The following is a 12306-nucleotide window of genomic DNA, read 5'->3' on the forward strand; positions in this document are numbered from 1 at the left end:
GTAAAAAAATACATTATAACTAGTGATGAAAACATGCTGTAGCAGGAAAGTTAATCCTCATAAAAAATGACAATCTACAATTTAATAAGCTCAGAATTACTCTAATCTTTTAATATCCAAATATTCCTCAATATTAAAAGCCATTATATGAAAGTACATACATGAATCAGGTGAAGTAATTCACAAAGGCACTCAGAGAATCTTGGACTCTTATTAGCTTCCTTAAGTCTGTAATATTATTCAGAAAAGGAACTAGGTGGAAGTCTACATATTATTTTCTGAACTTGATTGTTAAAACGAAACTGGTTATACACGTCTAGCTTCTCTAACTGGCCTGACATTCAAATAAAGACTACATAAATACACTGTTTATTTATGCACACTTGTACATGGTTGTAACAATTTTTGTATAAAGATCATATTTTTTTAGAATAATAAGAAATATACATGATCACTCTGTAAAACAGTCCCAAAAAGTTACCAAGTTCTATTTTCTCTTATGTCTAAGTCACTGTCTTGGATTATAGTTTATGCTATGTGAAGTCAATTCTTTGCAGCCACAAGAAAGCCTTTAGTTCTGTGCTCTACTATACTAAATTTGTGGTATTTAGTTATGAAATTCTGGACTTTTGACAATCCTCTAGCAGAAAAGCCATGGGTTTCCATATTTCCCTGAATATGGCACTTCTGAAACCTTACTGTGTATATGAATCACCTAAAAATCTTCTGAGAAATATTCTTAGTTCACATTTCAAAAGGCTCCATGCAAACAAAGCAGCAATGGCTGGGAATTATTTGGCCTTTGTTGTTTCCCTGTTTCTCCTCTGCTCAGTGACAAAAAACTGAAGAACATCTATTTTGTCCTTGATGTATAACTGCAACTATTAACACTAAGTAAATTATAATCCATAGTCTAGTCTAGTGTTTGTAAAGAAACCCCCATGCTAGTCCTCCCCGCTATGATGTAATCTCTTCTGGTGTGTCATTCCAGTTCCTTACAGTAATTTCCTAATTTGAGGGGAAAATTGAGTTTGCCTCTCAAAACAAAGTTGATATATGGTATTGTAAAGAAAAGAACAAGATTTCAAAGCATCTTATTTTAAGTCTATTATGAAGGAAGTCACTATAACCAGCCTTTACAAAACAGCTTATGTTAAAAGTTGGGATATTCTGAAAGCTAGTTAAAGAGTCTTTTTATTTGTTCTGTACAAAATAACCTTTCCTCTAATTTAAACAATGCAAGTGTAAACTAATAGCATAATTCCAATATATAACCCTTTCCAAATCCAGAGAAAGAAATGAAGTGATGTCTTTTCACCACCTTTCTGTCTCTAAGAATAAGAGATTATAGAAGATGAAATGTAGGAGACACAGTGTGAGATCTTCTCAGAGAGCTTTAAAGCCCCTGCTACTTGTATATAAGAACCAGCTAATTAGTGGATTTGAGCAACAGGGATCTGATGATGCCACACCAGGAAGACCCTCAATCAGTGCCCACTGCAGAAAAGAGTGCCAAGAATGTTCTCATTGACCCAGCTGAGGGCACTTTTCCTGGAAACAGACAATATAAACATGAACTTTAAAAAGATACTAGCAAGTATTATTCTTTCCATTTTAGGGACTTTACACAGTGTACAGTGAATAGTGGTACTTCATTAATAACTCAAGACTTTTCAAAGCCTAGAATCAGAGCACTTGACAAATGCTTATTAGCACTGGAGCTGGCATTTGTCAAGCTCTGACTTTAAACTCCTTTCCCCTCAGAATATCTGTGGTCCAATAAAATACCCCTGCCCCAAAAGGCAGGTGTGACAGGGTACTGTGTTTGTCAAAAAGAAATACTGAGCTCTCTCTAAAAGGCAAATACACTTCTGCTTTTTCTTTGTTCTAACGAAGACAATGGCCATCCAACATGTTTCAGAGGATCAGAGGACATCCACATGCATCCTTGGAGGCCACTTCCCCAATCTTTGCTGCAATCCCCATGTATCTGCCCACTGGAGACCAAGAAGATACATAGTTCAGCTCCTCTAATCTTTTCACAAATAAAATACCGCTTAGGTGCGTTTGTAGAATCTTGGGGTAATCTCATGCCCAGCAGTTAATTACCAGTTCCTTGTTGCACCTTACAAAACTACACTCACTAAGTAACCACACACGACATGCTTATTCATTTAGGCCACCATCGACCTCAAACATTGTTCAAGACTTAAGACAGAGAGGTGCATCACCATGAAGAAATTATTGGTACTATTTTCTCTTCTACTTAGAGTTGTAGGACAGCAGAGCTATATCCCACAAACAAAAATCAAAACAAAATAATATAAAATATTACCACTGTTAAAATGAGAAAAAGAATGTGTTAAGATGGGACAGGAATGCTGAACACACCTCTTTCCTTTCACTGACTTTTTAAAACACTGCTATGTCCCTGTCAAATTGGGTTTCAGAAGTTAGACACGCACCCTTCACAAATCTTAAAGCCTAGGAATACATCTTCCAGTAATACAGTAACTAGTGACAAAATTACTCTACAGTCAAGCAAGTTGAAAGAACTATGGAATTCTTTTTAAATGGGTTATTAGCTGAATACTAAAATCAGTCGTTCAATGTCCCAGGATAATTTTATCAATTAGATTCAACTGCATTTAAGACAGTCATTAGCTTCCTAAATTCTTAAACTTTCAGAGCTTATAAAAGCAGCACAGCCTCGCTGTGTATTTCAATCACCAAGTAGAGTCAAAACATGTTTCAAAAGATCACTAAAATGCCTGCTGGGACAGAGGAAGGTAAAAAAACAAAATAAAAACAAACACTAGCAAAACTCACCTAATAAGCTTTTAGAAAACAGATCTCCCTCCAGATTCTTGTAAGATTTCTTCTTTAACTTGATTCCCTTTAGATATAATAATTTATATGGTGCCCCTACTGTCAGGGTTTAAGTGAGTCATCGCTTTGTTCTCTATATGTCAAAAGCACTCAGTACCTTTCACATATTCCTCTCTTGAAATTCAGAATGGAACAATTCACGAAACCTGTTTTCCCTCAGAGATAAGGTTATGCCAAATCAGCCAACTCCCTGAGAAAAAGAGCATCCCCAGTATTTTCATGTACTGGTACCATTTATTATAAAGGGAGACTTTTTAATTTTGTTGATTTGTTTGTTTTGAGGTGCCACATAAATTACTGTAAAATTGCTTTAGATTTCAAACTCAGGCAGTGACATATAGTAGCTAAGAGACTAGACTTTGTCAGACAGAACAGAAATCTGGTAAGTTTTACTACTTACTAAGCCACATGAAACATGGGAAAGTAACATTAGCTAAGCATTAATTACAAAGGCACTGTTTAAAGTGCTTAACTTGAATGAACTCATTTACTCCTCAAAAGTCTCTATGAGATAGGATCCTATAAATAAGGTAACTGAGGTAAAAACAGTAAGTAATATGCTCAAGATTACAGAGCTGATAAAATAAAGAATTGAGATTAAATTCAAGTAGCCCTGTTGCTAAAGCCTATATTCTTAACCACTTCATTCGTGGTTTTTAAAAATTTTAAATACAACCCACTACAAGAAGTAATCTTTTAAGGGCCAGGCGTGGTAGTTCACACCTGTAATCCCAGCAGTTTGGGAGGCTGAGGTGGATGGATCACCTGACGTCGGGAGTTTGAGACTAGCCTGACCAACATGGAGAAACCCCTTTCTCTACTAAATAAAAAAAATATCCAGGCATGGTGGCACATACCTGTAATTCCAGCTACTCAGGAGGCTGAGGCCAGAAAATCGCTTGAACCTGGGAGGTAGAGGTTGCAGTGAGCCAAGATCGCGCAATGCACTCCAGCCTGGGCCACAAGAGCAAAACTCTGCCTCAAAAAAAAAAAAACAAACAGTAATTTTTACTAGGACTCATTGTAAGAAATATGTTTGTAACACAACCCAGTGCACACACATGTATTTATTTTATAGATATTATATGATATGTATATATAAAATTGAAACCAAAATTTGATGAAACTATGCCTATTCTTACTTCCTGAAATGCAATATTTCATATTCTATTTTATTGTTTAGTAACTACTGGATCACTCCCTACAAAATTGATTTTAAAATCCACTGAGAATCATGACCTGAAGTTTGAAAACAGGAAACATTTATTTTTACCACCACGGAAAATTTTGGAGGATTAAGTAAGATAACATATGCAGAGCATTTAGCGCAGCTCCTGGCACATGCCATGTGCTAAATTCATGGTAGCTATTTTTATGTATCTTTTTGAAAACTAGCTGCAATTGTGGAAGGAAGGGACAATGAGGGGAAAACCCTGACTGGGCTACAGATGAATTTATTGTCAGTTAGGTGTGTCCTTGGTAGTGAGATGGGGAATTTCCCCAGTATCTAACTTGTGCTGCAATGGAAATGTGTATGCAGAAAGAGAGCTGACTCATGGTTATCTCTTCTCCACTAAAAAAAAATGGCAAATTACAAGTTATTGTGCCTCACCACTGGAAACCTCAGTCAATTCCAAATTATTGATCCATATTTACATCCAATACTTAACACTAGATACGATGATGTATACAGAACTGGTCTTCAAAAGGAGTCCTGCTGGGGTGAAGTGTTTATTTTTTATTGTATTGATGCTTTATCAAATTACCACAAACTTAGTGGCTTAAAACAACACAAATTTATTATCTTACAATTCTAGAGGTCAGAAATCTGGACAGAGTCTCACTGGGCTAAAATCAAGGTGTCTGTAGGGCTGGGTGGCTTTCTAGCAGTTCTGAGTGAAAACCCATTTCCTTACCTTTTCCAGCTTCTTGAAAGAAGCCACCTGTATTCCTTGGCCCATGGCCCCTTCTTTCATCCTCAAAGCCAGAAGCAGCAGGTTGAATCCTTCTCACATCACATCACTCCAGCTCTGACACTGACTCCATTGTCACATATCCTTTTCTGGCTCTTCTGCCTCTCTTCCATCTTTGAAAAACCTTTGTGATTACACTGGGTCCACCTAAATAATTCAGGATAATCTCCCCATTTAAGATCCTTGAATCAATCACATCTTCAAAGCCCTCTTGCCATGTGAGGTAATATCAGAGGTGCTGGAACATTTGGTGGGGTTGGGGCAGTAGGCAACTATTCTGCCTAACACAGGACATAAACCACAAAAAAGAGCAAATAAGATGCAACAACAATAATGATAATGCATACCATTTACTGAACATTTACTATATGGCAGGCATTGTGCTGAGTAAATTATTTGCCTTGACTCACTTTCTAGGTGAGAAACCAAGACTCCAAAAGATAATGCAAAGTACTGAGTTATACAGATAGAAAGTGGCAAACCCAGGTCTGCCTGACTTCAGAGATCATACTCTCAACCACTTTATTACACATAAAGTACCAAACTACATACAATTAGCGGTTTGCAACTTTTCTCTATTAGGAATTTCTTTTGCTATTTTCCCTCCAGGTACCTGATCTTGAAAAATTTCATAAACTAAACAGCAAAACATTTTATTAACCTAAGTCAAACTTCTGAGTCCAACATCTGACAACTTTGAGCTAAACACTTTGTCTCTTTTAGGACTTACATAGTTCTAACCCCCTCAATTAAAAAAAAAAATGCAATTGATATTTTATTTTACATATCTTGGCATCATTTTGGAATCCTAAAAACAGGAACTCAAATAACCACCTTTATAGATACCTGATGAATTGTTTCAGATTGAAGTAATGATCCAGGAGTTCAGAGAAGGAGATTGATGGTGGTGGTGTAGTCAGAAGAAGTGGAATCTAACCCAGTCTCAAAGAAGCAGAAATTTCCAATGAACTAGAGAAGAAGGAAGAAGACAAACAGTGTCTAGGAAATGAGAACAAGTAAATCTAGGGAAGCTTGTTAGAAAGAACTGGAAAAGAAAATGAAATAGAGCATAAATAAAGTATTCAGGCTTTGAAACACAGGTAAATACAGTTCAATTTAACCAGATAGGAAAATACAGAATCTGGAAAGTTTCTGGGCCACAAAATGCCATACAGTAAAATCAGGCATCTGCTCCTGGCATGCTTAAGAGGTCAGGATAAAGGACTTCCCCATTCTGTCCCTTCCCCCACTGTAAACCTATTTCAGCTTTTTTCTCACTGACTTAAAAGACTGCTCCTTCTGCTACTATCTACCTCATTCTAAGCAACAACTGCAGGTGGGGCTAGTGCATAGGCATTTTATAATTACTTTTGTATGTCTGCCTAACTTGGATGAGAACCTACTTCAGAACTGACTCAAAAATCTCACAGATGCTGTCATTCACCCTCAGGATCTGTGTTTAATAATAGAGTCACAAGGCCTACGCAATCCCACTCAGCCCAGGGTCCTGGCTTAGCCAATGCCTGCCAGCTGGTCTCATCCCCACACCCCAGGCTCCCGCTTCATCATCTGTGCATTGGCATCAATATTTATCTTTTCAAATTAGCATGCAATTCAAAAGAATGTTTTTATCTCACAGATCAACAGGTATCCTATTATTATCTAGTTTTATGCTGATTTTTTACGAGCTAACTAATGAAAAGACTCAATCATTGTTTTTGTGGGAAGATGTTGAACCTTTGCCCTTTCTGGGCAATCTGTGCTTCACTATTGCTTCACTATATTTGTAATACTCAAAACCTCAACAGTAAAAACAAGCATCCCGTAATGCCAAAGCAGCCAACCTGTTGCATTAGTGCTATAAGTGGTAACTGAGGCAAATGAAGAGCCTTAGAATTCTCTAAATGTTTTGAGGTTTAGAGAAAGAGTTGTATTAGAAAACAATCCTTAATTGGGTTGAGATTTAACTGCATTAAAAGTCAGAGTGTTAAATTCTTACTAAGAGATTTGATGTTATACACGAGATTATATAAACAGGTACAAGTCACAGCAGATAACAGGAGAGATAATAAACCAAAACTGACTGTCACAGCTAGATCCTGAAAGCCATTTTGGTAACTCTTTGGCATATTTTAACAATTTCCATGTATAAGATCACATGCTACACTGTATGAATGAAAGTATTACATCTAATTAACTGATCTGCCTGTCATATGTTAGTCAGTAGAGAAATATTTATTGAACACCCCACAGATGAGTAATTTTGGAAACTATGTTAACAGGAAAACATCTAAAGGTAGAATAATTGCTACTTTTTCTGCATGTGCCTAGCACAGTGTTCACTCTCAAAACAACACTAAGCTGGAACAGAGAAAACCATAGAGCAGAGGCAGGATCCAAAAGTAAGATTAATTAATGTACCACAGTTCCTGAAGCACTTCTACATGCATTATCGTATTCACACCTCCTATAACTCTTACAAATGAGAAAAGTAAGTTTCAGCAAGGATGGGTAATGTGAGTACTAAAATAGAAACTGAACTTAAAACCAAGCACAATCCTGTTAACATGTTTTTATATGTGTGATTTAGGCCAGGCACACATTATGCAGATTTTTACAGCCTTTGCACATCTGCCTACAAATTACGAATACAAAATTACAAATTCACATTATGATACTCACCTGTTAAAACAGTTTATTGCCCCAGAGTATAATAGGATACACACATGATTAACCATGACCACACATTAAAAATGTACCATCCAGACTCTGGAAAAACTTTTTCTTGTCTGTGATAGCAAAAATAGTCCTCTTGTTTAACTTGCACCTTCAGATCTTCTCTTTCCATAAATTTTCCTCGATAATTTATACCCTACAAAATATTACTGATTTGACTCTTCATTCACTACCTCCCTAGTCTTCTCATTTTAGCATGAATATTACTGAATCTCTTTACAGTGTTTCTGTTAAATATTTGTGTGGATACACATATGTATACTCTGCTGTCTTCTATGTAAGCTGCTTAATAACTGAGCTATCTTAGACATTTAATTCAGATGTGTGTACTATTTGATTACTCACTAAATAGAAATTTACATAATCCCTTTATTCTAACAAGTTTACCACCTTATCACAAAGCAAATCTAAAGAAAACTGCAAGCCTGGCAAGGTGGCTCACACCTGTAAAACCCAGCAATTTAGGAGGCTGAGCTGGGCAGATTGCCTGAGCTCAGAAGTTTAAAACCAGCCTGGGTGATATGGTGAAAACTTGTCTTTATAAAAAATACAAAGATTAGCCAGGTGTGGTGGTGCATGCCTGTAGTCCCAGCTACTTGGGGTGCTGAGCTGGGAGGATTACCTGAGCCTTGAGTGGTCAAGGCTGCAGTGGGCCATGTCTGAGCCACTGCACTCCAACCCAAGTGACAGAGTGAGACACCATCTCTAAAACATATTAAAATAAATAAAACTGGAAATTTATGTTATTTGGTTCTGATGTTTACATGTCCAGCTTCGGGCTCTGAAATAGCACAAATGCCATAGACAAAATCCTTAGAGAAGTCAGAGGAGCCACCTCTCTGACTGAGATAGAAAGAGGGCTCCTGGCTGAGTAATAACTACTGCATGAATTTGTCAATGTCCTCTAGTCAAAGACCATCAGCAACACATCTGCGGTTCTATAAAACTGGGTCTATTAATTCATTGCAAGGGGGAGAAACAAATACCATGGGAGACCCTGGAGCATCTCAGTAAGAAGGTGTTAGAAAAAACTTACAGGATTTGAGCTTGTGGTAGGTGATTTGGGGGAGCTTTCAAGAAAATGGGGATCTTCCCTGGACTGGATGCTGTACAGAAACAGGGGGAATTCCCTGATTAGGTATCTTAATTATTGTTATCTAAACATTGAAAGGAAGTGTCATGCGCGTCCCTATGAAGAGACCACCAAACAGGCTTTGTGTGAGCAATAAAGCTTTTTAATCACCTGGGTGCAGGCGGGCTGAGTCCGAAAAGACAGTCAGCAAAGGGAGATAAGGGTGGGGCCGTTTTACAGGACTTGGGTAGGTAAAGGAAAATTACCGTCAAAGGAGGTTTGTTCTCTGATTGGCAGGAGGGGGAGTCACAAGGTGCTCAGTGGGGGAGCTCTCTGAGCCAGGATAAGCCAGGAAAAGGACTTTCACAAGGTAATGTCATCACTTAAGGCAAGGACTGACCATCTTCACTTCTTTTGTGGTGCAATGTCATCAGTTAAGGTAGGGCAGGACATTTTCACTTCTTTTGTGATTCTTCAGTTACTTCAGGCCATCTGGGCGCGTACATGCAAGTCACAGGGGATGCGATGGCTCGGCTTGGGCTCAGAGGCCTGAGAGGAATGAAGTAAGCTAATGCTATAATTGGAAAGAATCAGCAGATATTCATTATTAGCCAGGAAAGGGGAATGTTCACTCATTTTCATGGATTGGACAGTGTTCTTATTTTTCTCTGTTCTGAAATGATCATGAAGTAGTCTAATTTCTATCTTGCTCCATTATGGTCACAAAGAGATCATGTGTGAAGTTTGTGTTCTGTGAAAATGTATATATTCAACAAGAGAACTCCACAGCTTCATTCTGAGTGCTAAGCCAAGTCTTGGCCAGTAGTGCAAACTAGATAAGAAAGCTTTGCTCAAAGGGCCGAACTGGCCGGAAAACAACAACTATTATTGTCATTATTTACATACATTGACAAGTTTATAAAGTCCTTATATATTCATTGTGTAACTTGAGCCTCTCAGAACAATCTTGGAAGATAAGTAGACCACAGTACCTCCACATTGCACAACTCCAGGGGCCCCATTGATCATGTATTCCATGTGAATGATACCTCCCCATTGTGAATAACGTCCCCACTGGAGTTGTGCAAAAATGGCTGCCCTGGAAGGGCAGACATTTCTATTCTGTTTGACAACTATTAAAATTGAGACAAAGAAGATTCCTGAGTGCTCTTTATTTCCCAATAAACTCCAGAGTTTTGTCATGTTCAGCTGCTGACGTTGGATCCCTGATGTAGTCATAGTTTCCCCTTCCAGATAATTGCACCAGCCTGCCCTGTGATGACCTAGATTACACAGGCTACTACAATAAGAAAAGCTCCGCCTTCTTCCACAACTATATGTGCCCAAAACAGGATGCTAAAAAGGTTACTGAACTTAATAACCTCCTTTCACAGTCACTTCTTAAGAAAAAAAAATGTATGTGTGTGTGTGTGTGTGTGTGTGTGTGTTGCCTAATAAGTTAATATACCCTAGTATATTTTGTTTACAATCCAGGAGTGACAGGTGAAAAATATAATTTTGAATTCTGAAAAAAAATTAAAAAGCAAATTATCCTGCTAAATTCAAAGGCTAGAATGTTTTAATGCAAACCAAACTACTAGTTACATGTCCTTCCACATTCTTGGAAACCTGCCAAGTAAAATATAAAACGAAAATGGAATTTCCTATGTAATGTCTATTAATAATAAATATTTTTCCAATACTGCCTTTTTGTAACTGGGAAATTCCCTCTTGTTACTAAGTTTCTCTCCTCAGACATTACAGAAAGTAAAACTGAAACTGAAGCACCCTACTGATAAATCAAGTAGTTCCCAGAAATAATATGAACTTTGATTCAAACAGATGTGTTCAGAAATCCTATCTCTATAATTTACAAAACTGTGACTTCTGGCAATTTACCTAACCTCTACAGACATCACCTTCATTAAATTATCATGCATACTTCTCTTGCCTATTGTCGGGAGAGTAACCTGGAATTCCCTATCAGAACTTGGACTTCCCTATTCTAAAATTAACAATGCTGTCTGGTGTCTATCTTCTTTACAACACTAAAAACATTTCAGGGCAGAAACCACATTATTTTGTTATTCTTGTATTTCCATCACCTAGCCGAATGGTACATAAAATATCTGTTGTTGTTGTTGTTTTGTTTGTTTCATTAGGAGAGACAGACTAGAGATCTGGAGTATCAGGAAGGCCCATTTTTCATCCACATGCCTTTTTATAATGTTTGGATGTCTTACCATGCCTATTTGATACATGTATTTCTTTTTAATTAGAAGTCATAACAGACAGCTGGGCACAGTGGCTCACGCCTATAATCCCAGCATTTCGGGAGGCCAAGGCAGGTGGATCACTTGAAGTCAGGAGTTCAAGACCAGCCTGGCCAACATGGTTAGACTTCGTCTCCATTAAAAATATGAAATTAGCTGAGTGTGGTGGCGCATGCCTATAATCCCAGCTACTCAGGTGGCTGAGGCAAGAGAATCACTTGAGCCTGGGGGACAGAGGTTGCAGTGAGCTGACACAGCACTACTGCACTCCAGTCTGGGTGATAGAGTAAGGCACTGTCTCAAAAAAATAAAAAATAAAAATAATAAAAAATAAGAAATCATAACAGAGAGTCAAGGGAAATTAAGATCAAGATTTATATTTTTCCCAAATAAAGGAACAAGGTAAATCTACAGAAACCAATCTGAATTAATTGGAGATTTGTAGTTTATCTGACAGGGAATTCAAATTAATGGTATTACAGATCCTCAATGAAGTCAGGAGAACAATACAAAAACAAAACGAGAGCATTGATACAAAAAAGATAGTAATAAAAAGTACTGAGCAAAAGTTATAGACTGAAGAATACTATAACTGAACCCTAACTAAAAAATTCAACAGAGGAGTTGAGTAGCAGACTAATCAAGCAGAAGGAAAGATCAATCAGCTTGAAGACAGACCACCAGAAATCATTCAATCTCAGGAACAAAAAGAAAAAATAATGAAAAAGTAAAGAAAGGTTACATAAGGCCAGGCGCGGTGGCTTATACCTGTAATCCCAGCACTTTGGGAGGTCAAGGTAGGCAGATCACCAGAAGTCAGGAGTTTCAGACCAGCCTGGCTACAACATGATGAAACCCCATCTCTACTAAAATACAAAAATTATCCAGGTATTGTGGTGGCCGCCTGTAATCCCAGCTACTCAGGAGGCTGACAGGAGAATTGCTTGAACCCGGGAGACAGAGGTGTGGTGAGCCGAGATCACACCATTGCATTCCAGCCTGGGCTTCAGAGCAGGACTCTGTCTCAAAAAAAAAAAAAAAGATAGGTTACATATCATCAGTGTACAAGAAGCAGACTAGAGAAGGAAAGAAACAGAAAACATATTCAAAGAAATAGTAGCAGAAAAATTCCCAAGACTGGAAAAGAAAATAGAAAGCCAGATCCAGGAAGCACAAAATACACCAAATAAGATGAATCAAAAGAGACCCACACCAAGCTATATCGAAATCAAACTGTCGAAAGCTAAAAGCAAACGGAGTGTTAAAAGCAGCAAGAGAAAAGTGAACATCATTTATAAGGGAACCACCATGCAACTGTCAATGAATTTTTCAGCAGAAACCTTGCAAGCCAGAAAAGTATAGG

At 37.8% G+C, this 12306-nt stretch overlaps 1 long non-coding RNA gene across 2 annotated transcripts; it reads right to left on the reverse strand.

Moving 5' to 3' along the window:
• Positions 1-3825: 3825 nt before the first annotated feature.
• On the reverse strand, positions 3826-9103 carry LOC108526905 (uncharacterized). 2 transcript variants are annotated; one of them, XR_001884635.1, is made up of 4 exons: positions 9071-9103; positions 5709-5831; positions 4806-5143; positions 3826-3864 (listed from the first exon to the last, which is right to left on the reverse strand). It is a non-coding gene; the product is annotated as an uncharacterized LOC108526905 (long non-coding RNA). The 2 variants fall into 2 exon arrangements; XR_001884634.1 differs by lacking the exon at positions 9071-9103 and adding an exon at positions 8937-9048.
• Between the last annotated feature and the right edge of the window lie 3203 nt (positions 9104-12306).

The sequence above is a fragment of the Rhinopithecus bieti genome, unplaced genomic scaffold (assembly GCF_001698545.2).
Source record: "Rhinopithecus bieti isolate Rb0 unplaced genomic scaffold, ASM169854v2 scaffold_3856, whole genome shotgun sequence".
In the NCBI taxonomy this organism is placed as follows: domain Eukaryota; kingdom Metazoa; phylum Chordata; class Mammalia; order Primates; family Cercopithecidae; genus Rhinopithecus; species Rhinopithecus bieti.